The 20,237-nt window shown below is 35.7% G+C and overlaps 1 pseudogene; it reads right to left on the bottom strand.

The window, feature by feature from the left end:
* Nucleotides 1–10,713: 10,713 nt before the first annotated feature.
* The window catches only part of LOC130028585 (eukaryotic initiation factor 4A-I-like), an 85,511-nt pseudogene continuing 75,987 nt past the window's right edge, over nucleotides 10,714–20,237 (bottom strand).

The raw sequence follows: 20,237 nt of genomic DNA, 5'->3' as shown, positions 1-20,237 counted from the left end.
CTCCTGGCTCTGCACTCAGAAATTACTCCTGGTCGTGCTCAGGGGACCATATGGGATGCTGGGAATTGAACCCGGATCGGCCACGTGCAAGGCAAACACCCTACCCACTGTGCTATCACTCCAGCCCCAGTTGTCATACACTTTTGATTCTCGCCTCTCCTGATGCAATTCAGCCTGTGCTGACAACAGACTTTCATCTGGTCTTCATTTCTTTGCCTCCAGGGCTCTAGGCTGCTTTGGATTGGGGACACAGCAATTCATAATTCACATGTTGGGCTCATTACTTCCAGAAAAGTCATTGTCAGCTCTGCCACTCTATCTACTTGTCTGAAATATCACTATGATTAAGTATATATTTACATTTTTATTTGGTGGCTGACTTTTTCTTTTTAATCTTCCTTTCATTCTGCTTTTTATCTAAGTCTCCGGGAATTACAAATTGTAGTTCTCATTTTTTATAGCATTACAATTATTTTGGTTTTGGGGCCACACTGATAGCACAGAGGGTTTATTCCTACTTTTATGACAAGATGTCACTACTGCTGGTGCTTGAGGAACAAGACAGTGCGAGTGATCAAACTAGTTATGGGACTTTATTAATTTTGCCTGGCATTTAACAGCTGTAAATCAAAGAACACTTGTCTTAATTGGGAAAAATCTGTGGTATTTAGCCACTTAAATATTGCCTTTTTCTATTTTTCCTTCATTCTTTTATACAAAAACTCCCATTAGATATTTGTTCAAATATTTTAAGTTATCTCTCAAACCACTTAACTCTTTGTCCCTATACTCTGATTTTTTGACTCACTATATTTTAGAACTGATTCTGCTGGACAATTTTTTAAATAAGTATAACTTCAAATATGATCTAACTGCTGATTCTTCACATACTCCCATTCTTATTTTATTCGACCTACTTTTTCTTTGTAATGTCTTACTTATTTTAACAAGTGCCAAGGCTTTGCATGGGCATTTCAAAGCATACATTTAAAGTTCATACTGACTACTTTATAAAGTAATGTTACCTGTAGTGCTGCACTGTGTGTGTATGTGTGTGTGTGTGTGTGTGTGTGTGTGTGTGTGTGTGAGAGAGAGAGAGAGAGAGAGAGAGAGACACTGGGAAAGGGGTGAGGGGGAGGGGAAGGCACCATAAGACAATGGCTTTGAAGTGATGCAGTAAGGGAGCATATTGACTCCAGGGAATTTCAAGACAATTATAAGAAACTAACCAATTTAATCTTTTTTTTAAAATCATCACATTGGTCTAATATTTCTAAAAGACATTAATGATATTAACCAAGAGATCCTGACTATTTCCCTCAGATTAATTATACTTTAAGCAACTTTTGTCCTGACAATGAACCTCCCTCTTCTTAAGAGTATTTTTCCCTTGAATCCTGCCTTCTTCCAGCCATTTACCAGTTTTACAAGCCAGAAAAATCTTTTCCAGAAACCTAGGAGGCATCGCTTTGAAATGTAATCATCCAGAAAGAGAGTGCTCTTATCTCTCAGTCTCTGTAGTATGGCAGGAGCAGCCAACTTTGATTAAGTACCAATTAGGAAAACAGATGGCTTAATAACGTTGACCAAGCTCTCCCCAAGGCCTTCCACGACTTTTCCGATAGCTCACCCTGTGCTTAGAAATGTCCCAGTTTAGTTTAAACAACTTGGGTTCTCTCTCAACTACTGCAGCTCTCTTTAATAAAATATTACTTGCTTGTTTCACACTGTATGAAATGGTGCCAGATCATACAGTGGATATGGTCTTTCCTTGTACATGGCTGACCTGTGTAAGATCTGGTGTCATAGACAGTTCCTCAAGTTCAACCAGGCATGACCCCCAAACACAAGGCCAGGAGTAAACCCAGATCACAGCCAAGTGTGGCCCCAAAACAAACAAAAGAAACAAAATGAAACACTTTTGCCCCTGCAGACACCAGAAGAACTCTATTATTCTTCTTGAATGAGATTATATTTCAATTTCTGACCTTAATAGGATTTTGCCTCATATTTTTGCTTATTTTAAACATTTTATTGGCAAGAGTTAAAGAGAGAAGGCTCTCTAAATCTCAAATCCTAAATATAAGCAAGAATTTAGGGAGACAGATTTTTGTGTCTGCTTCTTGACAGAACACTTGCTTCTGGCTTCCACCTTTAAAATCTGAACCCAAGTCCTGCAACCTGAAGCCTTTCCTAACTTTCATGACCAGCATTAGGAATTTTTTTCCATCTGTTTGTGAAGAGGTTTATCTGTACCATCATGATAAAATTATTCTCATTATTTTTTAACCAATTTGGAGGTATTCCAGAAGATGTATTTATATAGATGTAAAGATGTAAGATTTCCACTTAAATTATTTTCTAAATCAATGATGCTTTCAGTTTCATTTTTCTTAATTAGAAAGCTGTGTTCTTTCATATCAAAATAATTATAACTTATATAAAATAAAATGAACTTATTTGAGGATGCAACTTATTAACATTTCAAAATGTTTATATTCATGAAACAACTGTAAGAATATTTCTATGCCCATAAGCACTTGTTTGTGCTTTTTACATAGACACCTAGGAGTGGAGCAGCTAGATTACATGGTAGTTTTAATTTAATTCAGAACAGACTGTTCCTATAAATGCTGAACCATTTATAACCCACCAGAGAATGAGGAGGATTCCTTTTTCTCACATACTTGCCAGGTACTTAACATATCTGGCATGAGCTACAGCCCTCTAATCCAGCTCCTGGTCCTTCTGGCCTTTTGATATAGGCCATTCTCACAAGCATAGGGTCATTTCTCTTTGTCATTTTGATTTGCATTTCCCTAATAATCACCAATAATGAGCATTATTTTGCAGTGTCTATTGGCCATATGTATGTCTTTTGGGGGGAAATGTCTGTTCAACTAATCTCCCCATTCTTTAACAAGGCTGCTTTTTTTTTTTGTTTTTGAATTACAGAATGATTTATGTATCTTGGATATTGGCGCTTGGTCAGATATATGGCATAAAAAGCTTTCTCCTATTTAATAGGATTTTTTTGTTTTATTGATAGTTTCTTTCATAGTGCAGGAAATATTTAGCTTAATGCTATCCCATTTTTTTATATTTGCTTGTTTTATTTGACAAAGGAGACAGGTAACTGAGGGCACCACTGAACCCAACACCAGAAAATGCCTTTCTTGTTTTCTTGAAGGATTTTATAGATTCAAGTCTAATATTCAAGTCTTTAGTCCATATATTTGTACAAGTTTTGAGATAGATTTCAAATTCTTGTTTTTTTCCCATATGGTTATACATTTTCCCAGCACTATTTGTTGAAGAGATTTATATATTCTTTTCATTTTATGTCTTTTTCTCTCTTCTCATTTGATCCCTGTGATGCTAATGTTATTTCCCCAATGGTATATCTTGTATATATAATTTTATCTTCATTTAAAGTATATATTTCTAATTATTCTTTCCATGATAAGCTTGAGCTAATGAAACAACTTTTTGATTTGCATTTGCTATCATCTAGGAGCAACTAGCAACAGGGTTGAACAGATCTTGGTCATGCTCTGTGGTAAGAAATTGTTAGTGCCATATTGGAATAGGTTAACTAAACAGGGGATGGGCCTATAAAAAGAAAACTACAAATATTACTTAAAGAAATAAAAAAGAATATGGGAAAGTGGAAACATATACATTGATCATGGATTGGGATGATTACCATTGTCAAAATGGCAATAAACTCCAAAGTATTATACAGATTCAATGCAGTCCCTATAAAGATGCCCATGAAATTTTTCAAAGAAATAGATAAAACACTCCTGAAATTCATATGGAACAACAACTCCCATGAATAGCTAAAACAATCCTTGGGAAAAAGAAGATGGGAGGCACCACCTTCCCCAACTTCATACTATAATATAAAGCAGTAGTAATTAAAACCACATGGTGTTGGAACACAGATTCACAGACCAGTGGATGGGCTGGAGCGATAGCACAGTGGGTAGGGCTTGCATGTGGCCAACAGGGCCAACTTGAGTTTGATTCTTCAGCCCCTCTCGGAGAGCCCGGCAAGCTACTGAGAATACCTTGCCTGCACAGAAAAGCCTGGGAAGCTACCTGCGACGTATTCGATATGCCAAACACAGTAACAAGTCTCACAATGTTACTGGGCCCGCTCAAGCAAATCACTGAACAATGGGAGGACAGTGACAGGGACAGGGACATCTCAAATATATTATCATCTAATCTTAAATAAGCAAGAAATATGAAGTGGAGAAAGAACGAAAAGCCTCTTCAACAAATGTTGCTGGAAAAACTGGATAGCTACATGCAAAAAAAATGAGCTCAGACTTCATTCTAATACCAGGCATAAAATTTACATCAAAACATTATTTACCCAATACCCATCTAATAAGGGATTAATATCCAAGATTAATAAGGCAACAGTAGAACTTTATGAGAAAAAAATCCAACTCCATCAAAAACTGGCAAAAGAAATAAACAGAAGATTCCTCAAAGAAGAAACAAAAATGGCCGAAAGAGACATAAAAAGTATTTTCTCCATTACTAACCATTGGTGAGATGCAAATCAAAACAACTATGAGATATGATCTCACACCACAGAGACTGGCACATACCAAAAAGAACAAGAGCAAGCAGTGCTAGAGTGGATGTGGGAAGAAAGGGACTCTCATTGATGGTAAGAATGTAAAGTGGTCCAGCTTTTCAGAGAACAATTATAGGCATTTATCAAAAGGATAGAAATTGAACTTCCATATGAACCAGCAAAACCACTTCTGGGAATATACTATGGGGATCCAAAAACAGGCAGCAAAATTGTCATCTGCAGTACTATTTTTTTGCAGGACTATTTTCAATAGCCAGAAACTGGAGCAACCCAAATACCTTGGTGTATCTACACAACAGGATACTATGCAGCTTTTTTGGAAAAATGAAGTTATGAAGTTCATTTATAAATGGGTAGACATAGAACAGTATCATGCTGAGTGAAATAAGTCAGAATGGTTGCCCTCATTTGTGGGATGTCAAAAAACATAATATGAGACTTATACCCAAGTGCAGTAGAAATGAGGGCCAGGAGGATTGGTCCATGGTTGGAAGCTTACCTAAATTGCAGGGTGAGAAGGCACTTGGGATAGAGAAGGGACAACTATGACAAAGATAGTTGGAAATGATCACTCTGAATACGACTTATATGCTGAAAATGGGTAAAGGAAAAAACATGATCACCTCTCATTATCTGTATTGCAAAACATAATACCCAAAAGGGGGGAGGGAGGGAGAGAATGGGGAGGAGGAGAGGGAGAAGGAGAGAAAGAAGGTATAGCTTGGGTGTATACTGGTTGCATATTATACATGGGAATTCCTCAAGCTGCTTCCTTGCTAACCCAAGAAGGATGTGGCAGAGGCCTGATCTGTTTGTGAGGTAGGCACAGGAAAGAATTTCTTAGCTACCAGTTAGTTCAGCTATTATTTGGAGGTGAGAGGGGCTCACTCTGGGGACTTGCCTTCAGGACTTGTTCCTAAGAATGATCTAAAAATGCAACAACCAGATGGACGTTCTGACACTTGTTTCTGGCTTTTGAAATATAAATATTGAATCGTAGGAATGGGGGCAGGGTAGTTATTCAGGGCAACTCTATCTTCAGGGAAAAATTTTGTACCGCTGTACCCTGGAAATCTCTTCTAAATTGAAAACTTTTGATTGTGGTTCACACTTCCTCACTTCCTCCCTCACTCCCATTTTTAATTCTTTCCTTCCCAGGGACTCTCCTAAGCAGTATTCAGAGATCCTGAGGATCATTCACAATGATTCTTGGCCAATCAGGTCATAGTTTAATGCTAGTGCAGTAGGAAGTACTGCTTCACAGCCTTACAGTAGTCCTTGGGGTTTGAGTGGGTGGCTCCAGGTCTAAACCAGGAGATGCATCCTGGCTATTGACGTCACATATCAAACAAGAGCAAGGCTCATGTAAGACAAGCAACAGTAGACTTGCATTACCTCTTGGTTCTGGCTTTGTTTTTGTCAAAGGCTTCCCTCTAACCCTGAGTGTTCTAGGAGATATTCTTCTGTCTTTGTTTGCTGGGGTATCATTTATGTTTCTGTAATTAACCCAAGGATGAGAGTGTATTTTGTAGTCACTGCAGGAGAATACAAACACAGGTTCTTTGTCTTTGGCCATCTTCTATATTACATTTCAAATCATTGAATTTCTTCTTATGCTTTTGGAATTTATTTTTACAATGTCTAAAACTTGGAATAACAAGATCTATTCTCTTCTTTTATACCACTTTAACCTCAATAATTTTAACTTTTTGAAAATCTTTACAAAGTTTACTTATTATTACATTATTTTTTGCAAAGTATTTATGATTATTATTCTTACTGGGATTGTATCTTGCTTTATTTATGTCAGTTGGCCAAAGCAATTTAGAAATCACCTTCAATTATTTATATTTTAGTAACTTGTTCCATTATTTTTTCTATTTATGTTAGAATTGGTAAGAATAGCACTGCACTGTTCTCTCGCTGTTCATCAATTTGCTCGAGTGGGCACCAGTAATGTCTCACAACATTGCGAGACTTGTTACTGTTTTTGGCATATCAAATATGTCACGGGTAGCTTGTCAGGCTTTGCGTGTGGGCGAGATTCTCTCGGTAGTTTGTCAGACTCTCTGACTGGGGCCGAGGAATCGAACCCCAGCTGGCTCCTGCAAGACAAAAACGCCCTACCTTCTGTGCTATCACTCCAGACCCTGGTAAGAATATTAGCATCTAATTCATATATTTGATATATGTTATTAGTATGCTATAATTTTAATGCATATCATTTTTCTTTTCATTCTTATTATTTAGTTCACTAGAGCAATATTACAAACTGAAAAATAATGTCTTGCAGGTTGTATTGGATAGGTGCCTGTGTTTTTGAAAGGATCTCAGTGGAAGTTAGAAGATATATTTCCCAATTTATCTTTCTTGACAGAAAAATAACCTCACCGTGTTTAATCACTTCTATTTATGTTTTCTGTTGTATTCAACTAAGTTCAACCCTCAGTGTATACCTTTTCAAGTATACTTTTCAAGTGAACTTACACAAGTGATACTCATGAGAAAAATAAAACACAGTTCAAATAAATAATACTGGTACGTTACACATGATGACTTCAGCAAAGACCAGAGAGAAAGACTGTTTCTCAATGGTACATTTCCTTATTTGTTAGTCAATATTTGTTCCTTGAACTTATGAAGCACTACTTTGCTTTTATTTCTGACAGCCAGTACCACTGTAGACCAGAATTTTATAAAATTTTTAGAATAATCTTATACATACTAAGTAGCAGTAAATCCACTGTTAGTGAAAATGCAAAACATAAAAGTAGTAGGGTGGTTTTTGAAGTGAAAGAAGGGGGATATTGGACTGACCCTGGACTGGTACTCTGTGATGTAATGGTTTTGATTAACTTGTAGTTATTGCAGCTCATTATTCTGCAGTATGAGGTATTTTTTAAACCTGTTTTCCTTTTGAATAGACAGTTGTGCTTTTTCTTAGATCACCTAGCTGTCTCAGATGTGCAGGTGTGTTTCTTCGCATAAGCAAACTCTCAACTAAAGGGAGAGCTCTGAAAATGATGAACGGTACTGCTCATCAGATTGAGTTGTTTTCTTCACATTTATTAGAAATACTTTTTATTCTTGGTCTCATTTTTCCTATTTATTTGTCATTAGCATTTATTCCACAACTACCATATAGTATGCTCTCAAGTTAAGTACTTTGAAAAAACAGTGATCCTCAAAATTAATATTAATTAAGTACTATACTACACCAATATAGCTGCCCAAAAGAGTTTTATATTTCATGCGAGGGTTATAGTTACTGTTGATTATTGGAACAAAATTATGTATTTATTTAAGCTGCACTAGGGGGAAACTTTGTTAAGATCATATATTCCATTACTTCTGATTTGTATTTGTGAAAGTGATGAGTATTTTGGTAAAAAAAATGGTTTAAAAGATATTACACGATATATATCTGAAATGAATAAAATAAAATTCAATTGATATAAACACTTAAATATATAAACATGCAAGAATGTAAAGTATAGCCTTATAAAATTGACATTTATTATCTTAAAATTATATTCATAAATATCATACATTAATCAATAGCATTTGTTATAGTAAAATATATGATGAGAGAATAAGAATCATAGTGAATATATATAAGAATCAGAATTGTGATTTACTCAGATATAGGACAGGGCATTGCCTTTGTTTCTAAAGATTCTTCCTGATCCCTGTGAGGTCAAGTTATTAGCAAGTTTAGTACTTGCTAAAGCTTTCAAGTAGTTCTTATATCATTGGAAAGACTAGAAGAAAGAGCTTGAACTCAGGGCATAAAGACCTAGGCTAAACTATACGTAAGATTTGTTTTGCCATAGAAATGCATGCTTTGGGTTTGTGACAGAATATATTATAGCATTAATTTTCTATTCCCTGAGAATAAATGAATAAATTATCTGTTCACATTCTAGTTGTAATTTTATGGTTACTACTTGGAATGTACTAGAAATTCCATGTATCATATATCCCTCTGCCCCTCCCCTCTCCCCTGATCCCCCCCCACCTCCCATGACACACACACAAATGCAACATATGGAGAAAACATTAGGTCCGGCCTGGAATCAAATGCATTCAAGTGCAGTCTAGGTTGATTAAGTCCAAGTTAACATGCAGTGCATGAGGGAGAAACAATTTTGGCATGCCACTGAAAATACTGTTGTTCTTGATTATGCTGTAGAAGCTGAATGATGTTTTAAAAATGATCCTGGAAACTGACAGCCATTGCTGTTGTATGAAATATTTTTGTAGTGCCTTGATTCACTATCATGTATCAAATTACCAGATAAAAGCAGATAATTATGCATCAGGTATCAAATTACATAACATAGTACTGTCTGCCTTCATCGTAAGAGGTGAAGTCCTACTTTCCCAAAATCTAAGGTTTATTCCAAAACAGGGAGAGAATTCCAATAATAAGTAACAAAAGCAAATAATGGATAGCAAAAAACAATAGACATCTATTTCAAAACTCCATGAAAAGTATGGAAGTATCTTTAATGGTTAAGAATTTCCACTTAGAGAAATAAATTCTAAAATTGCAACATTTTCAAAAAAGAATTTTTACTAAGTATTTTTATTTAAAATAGTATATAGTAATAGTTCATTTATTTATTGGGAGAGATGGAAAAAAGAAAATCTTCATCTTCCTTTAAAGTACTGAATACTTATTATATTTCCTAGATTAAAAAAATTAGATTAGATAGCATTCCCCAAATTTCGCCTACATATCTCTTTAGAACTGAATCACATGAGACCTTTCCCCCTTTAACCGGAAATTGAGAAACACTCAGAAAATTGCAAAGTAATTTTGGAGTACAAAGAATTTGTAACATCATAATTGTGTCTACCAAGAGTTGCATTTCTAGAATAATGCAATGAAAATTTAGAGGACAGTTCTGAGAGAAGGGTTTTTCAAGTCAAGGAAATATGACCTAAAGAAAAGTCAAATATAGAATGAAAGAGTTGGATGTTTCAGAACATGATTCAAAGTAAGAACAGGTAAGTGAGACAGCAGGGAAGGTTCCAGAGTTACAGCAAAGACTGCTGTGAATACAATAGAGAAGGTATAGCTTCATGATTAAAGGCATGAGCTCCACCCTTCAGCACACAAAAGTAAGTAACTTAACTTGGACCCAGTTTCTTTCTTCTCTCTCTCCTCATTTCTCCATACATTGGCATGCTAAACTAGATCATGCTTTCAAATAAGATAGCACAGCGGGTAGGGCGTTCGCCTTACAAGTGGTCAGCATGGCCGACCCGAGTTCGATTCCTCCGCCCCTCTCGGAGAGCCCGGCAAGCTACCGAGAGTATTCGATATGCCAGACACAGTAGTATTTCAAATACACTATTGTAAAGCATGTGAGGATGAGATTTAAAGTTACAGAGCTAGACTAAAAACCTGATTTAACCTCCAATTGAAATACCATTGGCCTTTATAAAACAACATACATATGAAGTCGTTTCTCTTCAAATTATCTTGGATAATTTGTACAAGTCTACAGATGAAAATTCAGTGTGGAGAGCAAGAAACACAATCATGGCAGAGAGATAGTACAGGGATTAAGGTATTTTTCTGGTATGAAGCATAGATGGGTTCAATCCCTAATAATGCATTAAGGTCCTCCAAGGTCTGCCAGGAATAATAGTTGAGCACAGAGACAGGAGCAAACCGTAAGCACAGCTGCTATCACACTAAAACAACAATAAAAAAACAACAAAATACAAGACAAAACCAAGTTGGAAGAACTGTAATCAAATATATAAGGTGAATAATTCCTTCAAATATAGAAGAAAAATGTAGATAGTGAATCAAAGGACTGAAATCACAAACAATCCTCATGTGTCTAATTGGGGGGATAGTGGAGCCATTAATCAAGCTAGATATTAGAGAAGAAACTGGTTGTAAAGGAAAGATAATAAGTTCAGTTAGATAGAAATTTGCCCTTTCAGTGTCAAAAATTAGCAGAATCATGTTTTTACATGACAAGTCCTGCAATGTTGCAGTAGAGTTCATAAGTGACTAATTACTCTTGATCTATTATAACTGCATAGTCTCAGAACAGATTAACTTCTTCATTATCTTTTTAACATTGTTGACCTACACTGAGTTTATGGTCTTCTACCACTCTTGTTTTCTTCTCCTGTGGACACTGGACATGATTTTGTCTTTCTGTTATAACATTACAAAATGAGCTTAATCATTTTATCCACTCTATTTCTGGCCATCTTGACTTCTAAGGTCAGGAATTTATTTGATAATTATGCCAGCAATGTTGACTTCTTGGTGGATTCAAGTATTTTTCTATCAGAATTTCCTTTGTTTCAGAATTGAGGGGGTGGGACTGAACACAAACTTTCTGCACAAATCTCTTATGTAATGCTACTGATAACTTATATGTTAGCAGGTTGTTATATGTTATAACTTACATACACTATGTTATGTTATAACTTATATGTTAGCAGGGAATTTTGTTAGTTTTCAATGTGCTAGAAATCAAATTTGAGGAAAAGAACCATTTTTTTAAATTTAAAGTTACCACATACAATATTTTTTTAATTCCATGCAGTTAAACATGTAAATTCCTTAAATGATGATCATTTGAGTTTAGACTGGGGTCTTGAATGGAATTAAATGGACATCCTATTTTGTGCTTTGTGTCACGGACTTTTCAAAATTCTCACCAAAGCATTTTGTTTTCTTACACATATCAAAAAAGTATATTTTCCTACCTTCTTTGCATTATTTGTGAACTATATAATCCAATTTTGGTTTATACAATGTGGAGAAATGTGATCTCTCTACCTGTATAAGAAATGTTACAAATATGGTCAAAATTCTTTGTATGAGTTTTCACTCTTTTTTTCCATTCTAAATGAGATCACCATGCAGTTAAACAATGCAAAGGGGAACAACTCTATTCTGGAGAGTCCTGGACCCACACTGGACCACTATACAATCATAGGCTTGATTTTTTTACTATAATATTGACTGATATTTCCAGCTCGTATAGATTTTTTTTAATATTTGCTTTTTCCATTCCATTTTGAAAGTATGCTCATTATAGACGAAAGATAAACAATGTGCTTTCTTGACCCCAAGAACGTGACTTGGTGGTAGAGTACCTGCCTTCCTTTGATGAATCTGTGAGTTAGATCCCTGGAAGTACCCACTATCTTAGGTGATGTCACTGGCACTATTGTGGAGATCCCAGTGCCATGACAAGTGTGATCTCTAGTAAACAATAACCAAGAGAATGAAAGCATCACGACCAACCATGTTCACACTTCAACTACATATTCACCTAAACTCCTGACAAATGCTGTAAACAAGTATTTGACCTCCAGATAAGGCGACAACAAAATGAAGGGAAAAGGTAGAAAAGTTCAAAATACTATGCTTAGGAAAAATCACCAATGTGCATTTATTATGCTATCAGTTAACAAATAATTTTCCCCAAGCAGTAAATTGCTGCTAAATTCAACATGAACTATGGTTCATTTCACCAATATTAATATATACAATGGAACAGGTACTGAGTGAGGTATTGAATGAAAATATAGCTAAGAAAGTAGAATAAGGAGGATGATGATGGTGGAAAAAGTTTACCCTTTTTCTGAGTAGAGAGGGAAGTATTCTGTTTACAGGTGAGATTTGAACAAAGATTTGTAAACCATGAGGTGGTCTGCATTGTATTTTATTTTTCAGGGAATTTTTTGGTTATACCCAATAGTGCTCAGGACTAACTCTTGACTCTGCACTCAGGGATCACTCGTGGAGGAGCTCAGGGGACATATAAGGTACCAGAGGTGAAATCTGAGTTGGGTAGTTACAAGGTAAACACTCCACCTGCTGTAATAGCTCTAGACTCTCTTTTTGCTTTGAAAAAATTTAAAAGTTTTATATCTTTGGTGGTTTAATTTTACTAACCTTATTTATGATAATTTTCATATTTTTTTCTTTTGTGATACCTTTCTTTTTCGAACAGTGTGTAGAATGTTTACAGTGAACCAGGCATTGATACAAAAGCCTGTAAATTAAAACAAAAATTTTGAGGATTTTTTAAGAAAATTTTAGGAATCATAGTTAATTTTCTGTTTCCTTATGTGGTGTGTCTTAACCTATATTTCTATGTTTTTAAATCAAAAACATAAAATGATTTTTTCTTCAAAATATTTAATTTCTAAAGACTAAGGGACCCTTATAAATCTATCTTTTCTGTGAGAATTTCATAATGATATAGTCATTTCCCCCCAACAGACCCAGTAATGTAAAGACTATTTTTAGTGACTCTTAATAATATCATAGAGAGCATTAAAATGTTATATTCCAGATGGAAATGGACACCTGTAATTTTTGTGGATATGCTAGTAGATTATTGCTTAGAGATGCAATGGGCTACATTTAGCTTTGATATTTAATTATTAGCAAACAAGACTATATTTCACCAGCAACAGCTTCTCTTGAACTATGTCTCAGGTACTTAGGATAATTTGTCTCATAAGAATACTGTTTGATCATGATCATGATCGTCCTGTTGTTCATCAATCGACTCGAGCAGGCACCAGTAATGTCTCCTTCATTCGAGCCAAGAGATTTTAAAAAGTGCCATATTCAAGGCTCTTTCAGGGTTAGGAGAATGAGACCCATCATTGTTACTGGTATTTGGCATACTGGGTATACCACGGGGAGTTTGCCAGACTCTGCCATGCATCCGGTAACCTGCCAGGTTGTCCAAAGTAAGAATGAGATAATAAGATGTCTTCCTGGAGCTGGGTTTTATTATAGTCCCTGGGTCTTGGCTGTTGGTGGGATTACACGGTGCCAGGGGACCAGTTGGTGGGTGTGACCCCTGCCTACTGGAAGATGGAGGATCTGGTTGAAGGATGCTCATCCCCGATCTGAGCAGACTTGGAGATCTCAGCCCCGGGACCCTCATGCCTTTGTTCCTCTGCCGGTACCTTCATGCATGTGGAGAGTGGTCTCAGTATGATTGTGGCTGGTTCTGGAGATCTTCGGCTGCTGGAGCTCTGCTCGGGGAGGGGAGGGAAACTCAACCCGCCACTCTCCACACGCATGAAGGTACCGGCAGAAGAACAAAGGCATGTGGGTCCCGGGGCTGAGATCTGAGATCTCCAAGCCTGCTCGGATCGGGGCTGAGCATACTTCAGCAAATCCTCCATCTTCCAGTAGGCAGGGGTCACACCCACCAACTGGCCTCCTGGCGCCGTATAATCTCATCAGCGTCTAAGACCCAGAGACTATAAAACCCAGCTCCCGGAATAGAACAGCACAAAGTCTCCTGCCCACCACCCCCTGGCTGTCCTTGCCGGGGCCCCTTGAGGGGGCCGGGTTGAGTTTCCCTCCCTGCCCTGAGCAGAGCTCTGGCAGCTGAAGACCTCCAGAACCAGCCACAACCATGCTGAGATGACTGTTTGAGAGAACGTCAAAAAAAATTGGGGTGGATCGCCATCACTTTTAAAATATAGGAGCAAATTAATATAAATTACAGTAAGAAATCAGTCCTTTTGAAAAGATGAAGTTTCAGTCCTAGCAAAGCTGTCTTTAATGTTTCATGACTGCATTACATTTCACTGCTTAATAGGAATATTTACACAAATGTGTATTATGTGAAATATAAAGAGTACTGATGCTTTTAAATCTTTGTCACTATGAATACAATGAAAAATTCACATATACTTATGGGTTTATAAATATATATATAATTTATAAAAATACATAAAATATCTAAAATATCAAAATGTTTGCTGAATAACCATATTGGTATCTATTACTACTCCAGGTTATAGCTAGACATAAATAGCTAGTTTTGTGATGACTTCTGATCCAACTCTATGATTTGTCTCTACAGTAGGCAATAACTAGACCATTTGTTTGTTTGTATTTGTCCCATTTCTGATAGTGGTCAGGTCTTGCTCCTGGCTCTCTGTGTAGGGATAATTTTGGGTGGGCTCAGGGGACCATACTGAGTTTCAAATTTTGGTCAGCTATGTTCCAGATAAGTTCCTTATTTGCTTTACTATTTCTTCGGTGCAAGCCTATTTTTTGTTATTTTTATGGAGTAAAATATTTAAAGTATTTACATTTTACCTACAATGAAATTTTGTTCAGTTTCTACTATCCACAAGTGGCATATATTCAGCCCCACATTCTTGTATTCCTATAACCCTTCAATTATTCCATAGCCACATACATTACCATACAGTTTATTATGAATAATTATTCAAGTGGCCATATTCACTAAGTTGTCACAACTTTAAGACTTGTACTTTATTGTTTTTGAAGTTCAGCCTTAACAGATGGTTAGAATCATGTGCTGGTCTCCATAAATATTTGCTTAATTTACTTACTAAGGGGTAAAAGATCCTCAGGTTTAGGAAGAAGTGTTTTAGAATCTTTATTGATTCCCTATTAAATGGTGGGATTGTGGGACTGATGATGGTTTAATAAAGGATGGATTTAGCAAACAGAAATTCCTAGATAGTATTTTAGAGAACAAAGGAGCATTATACAAAAAGGTGATTGCCAATTGTAAAGTACTTCCTTAAGAAGCTTGAGAGTCCCTGTCTGCATCACCTTTTGTTTTCTTTTTTTAAAATAGGCTACTGTTTAATCTGAACAAAGGTCTGAGTGAAACAAGAATTGGTATTGAAATCTGATGAGAAGCAGGTCAGTACCCTACGAACTTTACATACCTGCTTCTGTTTTGTTTTTTTCAAGGACCTGTTTCCATGTTTCTCAAAGTGATTTTCTGGAACATATGTTCCCAAGTTATCAACAGTTGTAATTTAAAAATAACACTTAAAATATGTTTGAAGATTGAAGGATAAGATAAAGAAAATTAAAATAAAGGTAAAATTTCTGAATTATACATTTTGGAGCCTTTACTATACAAATAAACACTGAAATTTTATTAGCTTAGCACCACAGCCTAATCAACTGAAATAACCAGTAACCCCTAAAAAGTAAATTTAGAAAACTATATGTAATATTTTCAAAACTACTTAACTACTACCTTGGCCTTTTTGTGATGTAACTGTATATACCACTATTGAGGAATACACTTTATGAAATATAAATACTATTGAATTTTTCCTTCTCCTAGGTATTGTCAAAGATTTTCCATTTTCACAAGCACAATGTTTTCTTAATCAATTAGATACTGAAACTCAGAAGCATTTCCTCAATTGATGCTAATGGAATTTTAAGCTATCCCTCATGAGTTTTCTTTCTTAAATTTTAGTATGTAAGCGCAAAACTAATTTCTATGTGTACAAATAAAAATATGCTCTTGTACCAATTCTAAATTTATTAGATTAATTTTTGTGTATTATTGTGATTATATGTTCCTTTTCTTTGTCCATTTCAAAATCAATTTACGATCAAATATACCCTTACCACAGTCGTAGAAATTTAGAAATATGAAACTAAGTGAAATGTAAAGTAATAATAAAAATGTAAATGTGCTTATACTGTGTGAAAAATAATTTTAGCTAAAATATTGGCTTTCATTTAACTTCTCAACATGCAGGAAATTTAACAAGGGGAATTTCAGAAACTTGCTCTCTGAATATAGATGCATTACATTTATTCAAACTACAATGTGGTTTCACTTATATTTTACTATATGGAGCTCCTATGTACTGCTTTTGACAGACCAATATTCATATTCTTACAATTTTCAAAATTAATATCACACTTTTGCCATGTTCTAGAATTATATACCAATAAAATGATTGATGGAAGCAGAAAATAAGGACATGACTAATTGTCGGAAATTTATTACTAAAATCAATTACTAATAAACCAAATATATTGAGCCCAAATGCCCACCTATGCTTTATACCACTTATAGGTATAAAACGAAAGAGAAGGTCAGTGATAATAAATACTCTACTGGAACCAGAGTAGAACGCGCTCATGGTTACATCTTGTTCCTCTACATCCATATTTCAATTCATAGCATACACGGTGAAATCTCATGTATGCATCTTTTCAGTGAGCAAACTGACCTTTCTTGGGTGTTGGTTAAGACGACTGTTTGGGTGATGGTCAATTTTCATATAAGTCAGTGTGTTCTAGCTTCCAAGTCTCTCATTCCACACTGATGTAGAATTGGTGGATACCCTCCAAAGTCAACTCTTCCTCTTGACCACAATTCAAATAGAATCCCTCGTGAACTTCTTGGTCACCTCAAGAAGGCATTACAGCAGACAGAAAAATACCTGGGTTTTGCTATTGAGATTTTGAAATATATGATAGATCTGGTTCTTGAATCCTTGTCTGAACATTTCATCACCATCATTTGGTACAAATATCTTGATGGTAAAGAAAAGAGAGAGCAAAAGGGAATGCCCTGCCACAGAGGTGGGGCAGGGTGGGATGGGGTGGGGTGGGAGGGGTGGGAGAGCTACAGGGTTCATTGGTGGTAGAAAATGGACACTGGTGAAGGGATGGGTACTCAATCATTGTATAACTGAAATCCAAGCACGGAAGTTTGTTAGTCTAAAACTGTACCTCATGGTGTTTCACTAATAAAAAAAAAAGTCTTGATGGATTTGGAAGACAGATATCTCTGGTTAAACACATCAAGCCCGTGACTGTGGGTACAATGATGTGGGGAGCTTACAACTGCAGCTTCTGCACTTCAGCATGCATGTTGATACCCCCATGGCAGGAGACACCCATGTAATCTCCAAATGCCATGACCATCTTTTGTATCTACTGAGCAAACTCTCTAGTGGATTCCAGAATCAAGGCCTGGGTGGCTTTTAGATACTGTTCAATTTGCGTCAGAATTGATATGGCAAAAGAAGCTGTTTCCAAAGTTCCAGATAGGGCGTGAGCAACTATATCATAATACTTGACACAAGCAAGAATGGTTTGCTCCTAGATAGCAGAGAATTTCTTAAAACCATAGGCATAGATGCCATGGAGGAAGGATTCTGAGAAGTTCGTATCATCATAGCTGTCAACAATTTCATTCCAGTTAGTCTTGATGATACCTTGGGTTCCATCCTATAAGGACCTTTGTCTCTGAATCGAGAATACTGACTCACAGACGTGATCCTTAGAAAACCCCACACACTAATTTTAGTAGAATTCAAAGTCCATGTTAATAAAATGAACCTTGAAGTTAATGCTAATAGGTAATAATGTCTATTGTTTAATATCCTCAGGCTTGTTAAAAAGCTATATTAAATTTCAGCAATTTTAGTTCCAAAATACTGACCTATTTAAAAATATAAATATGCTTAAAATATGCTACAAATGCATGCATCGGGATGAGTATTGACGACTATAAAATATCTTCACTATCAAAAAGCAGGATGTGAGCTGCTCACATCCATAGCTGGAATGGATCTGCTTCTATAAAAATGGGAAACAGCAGCTGCAGGGAACAAAAATTGTGCAACTGATTTGATTTTGCAAAGCAGACACATTCTTCGTGTTATGATTCAGCTTGCTAATTAGGCCTGGCATAATCAAAGGAACTTTGGAAGAAAATAATTCTGGATTATACTCAACTTCTATACTTTCTAAGATGTCCTTAAAACATTTCCCACATTTCTAAGATCACTGTGTCTCAAACTTGAATACTTTGAAGAGCAAAAACAGGATTTGCAAATAACATCCCATTGGGTAAATGAATCTGTGTCAAATTCCTATTACAAGTGAATAAATGGAGAAGTAAAACAAAAGTATATTAATGGATCTGTAACACCTGAATCTCAAGAGCTATGCAAGCAAAAAAGCATTCAATTTTTATTTTTTAAAAAATCAGGGATTAGCAAATATTTCTTTAAGGAGCATATTTCTTTAAGTATTTTTAGAGCTGGAGCGATAGCACAGGGGTAGGGCGTTCGCCTTATAAGCAGCCAACATGGCCGACCCGAGTTCGATTCCTCCGCCCCTCTCGGAGAGCCCGGGAATCTACCGAGAGTATTCGATATGCCAAACACAGTAACAACAAAGTCTCCAATGGTGACGTTACTGGGCCCGCTCGAGCAAATCGACGATCAACGGGAGGGCCTTTACCTTTTTTACCTTTTATTTTTAGAGCACATATTTTAGGCTCTATGAATGATATATATATATATATCATAATGTGTCTATTAATCTTTACCTTCTGGGGGAAAAGCTATCGTATATCTCATGTAAACAAATGGATGTGGCTTTGTTTCAATAGAACTTTACAAATACAGGTGGTAGTTGTCTTCATTTAATTCTCAGGAAAGAGAACTAATAAGAACCTATGTGGTAACAGTAACTTAATGCTGTCAAACAAATACTGCATCAATGTATTTCATGTTTGATGAACACTATAGAGATAATTAGTATATGTAGTATATTTATAAAAATATTTGCAAATACATATACTTACACTATATGTATATGGATGGGCAGAGAAGAAAAATAGGTATTATTTAAAGAGCATATGTTCTAAAGTATATGTGGGGTAATAGGAGAACAAAGAAAGGTTATATACTATTATGAATTAAGTACATTAACACAATGATGATTCTGTTTATAACAAATAATAGGTATTTCATCAAACAAAATATATGTTTAAAGAGTAGGAGATGATAGCTTTAGTAATAATATAACTGAGACAAGTAAATCATGTTTGTATTCTGAAGCTCACAATATGCCATGAGAACATTTTTCTTAATAACTGGAAAAGTTATAATACTAACAAGCATGTATGTATAATGTACAGACAATATATTCATTAACATTTGAAAAATATAGACAGAACTATGTGGGTCTGGAAAGGTCCTTAAAATAGTATGTTCTTTAAAATGGCCTTTGAAATAGGAGTAAAACAGATGTGATATATTAGTGTGGTGGATGGGGTATTTTTATATGTGAGGAAAAACACTGAGTACTGGTAAGAGGTCAGAAATTTTATGCTAGGTTAACTTATTTTTTATATAGTCATTTAAATAACTACTTTCATTATTTTTTTCTCAAGTGATTTCTGAATACAAGTTCTTTGCCCATATGAATTATTTTTTTCATACTTTTAAATTTATTCATTTTTATTTATTATTGAATCACTGTGAGATACAATTACAAAGCTTTTATGATTTTCAGTCCTACAAACATTGAACATCCATCCCTTCACCATTAATGTCCCCAGTATCCCTCATGCCACCCACATCCCATACCATTCCTTGTCACTATGGCAATTTACTTCTTACTTTCTCTCTACTTTTGGGTCTTATGGTTTGCAATATAGATACTGAGAGACCATTATGTTTAATCCTTTATCTGCTTTCAGCACACTAACTTGAGAGATAAAAATTCTTGAAAGAAAATTGGGATGCAGATGGAAAAAAGATGATAGATTTTAGATGCAAACATTTCAGTTCTAATCTATTACCAATGTGGAATCAGCTTTGCTTAGAGAAGAAAATAATGAAATATATTTCAATGTCACTGGCTCGGCTCTTCACTTGCTACCTGTCTGAATGCAAGGTTCCGTCCCAGTGGAAAACCAGCAGGACCGTACTACTGTTCAAGAAGGGAGACATCCATGACATTGGCAACTATCGCCCGATCTGCCTATTGTCTGTCATCTACAAG

The sequence above is a fragment of the Sorex fumeus genome, unplaced genomic scaffold (assembly GCF_029834395.1).
Source record: "Sorex fumeus unplaced genomic scaffold, SorFum_2.1 ptg000003l, whole genome shotgun sequence".
In the NCBI taxonomy this organism is placed as follows: Eukaryota; Metazoa; Chordata; class Mammalia; order Eulipotyphla; family Soricidae; genus Sorex; species Sorex fumeus.
The sequence above is the reverse complement of the archived record's forward strand: the minus strand, read 5'-3'. Positions and strand labels throughout refer to the sequence as shown.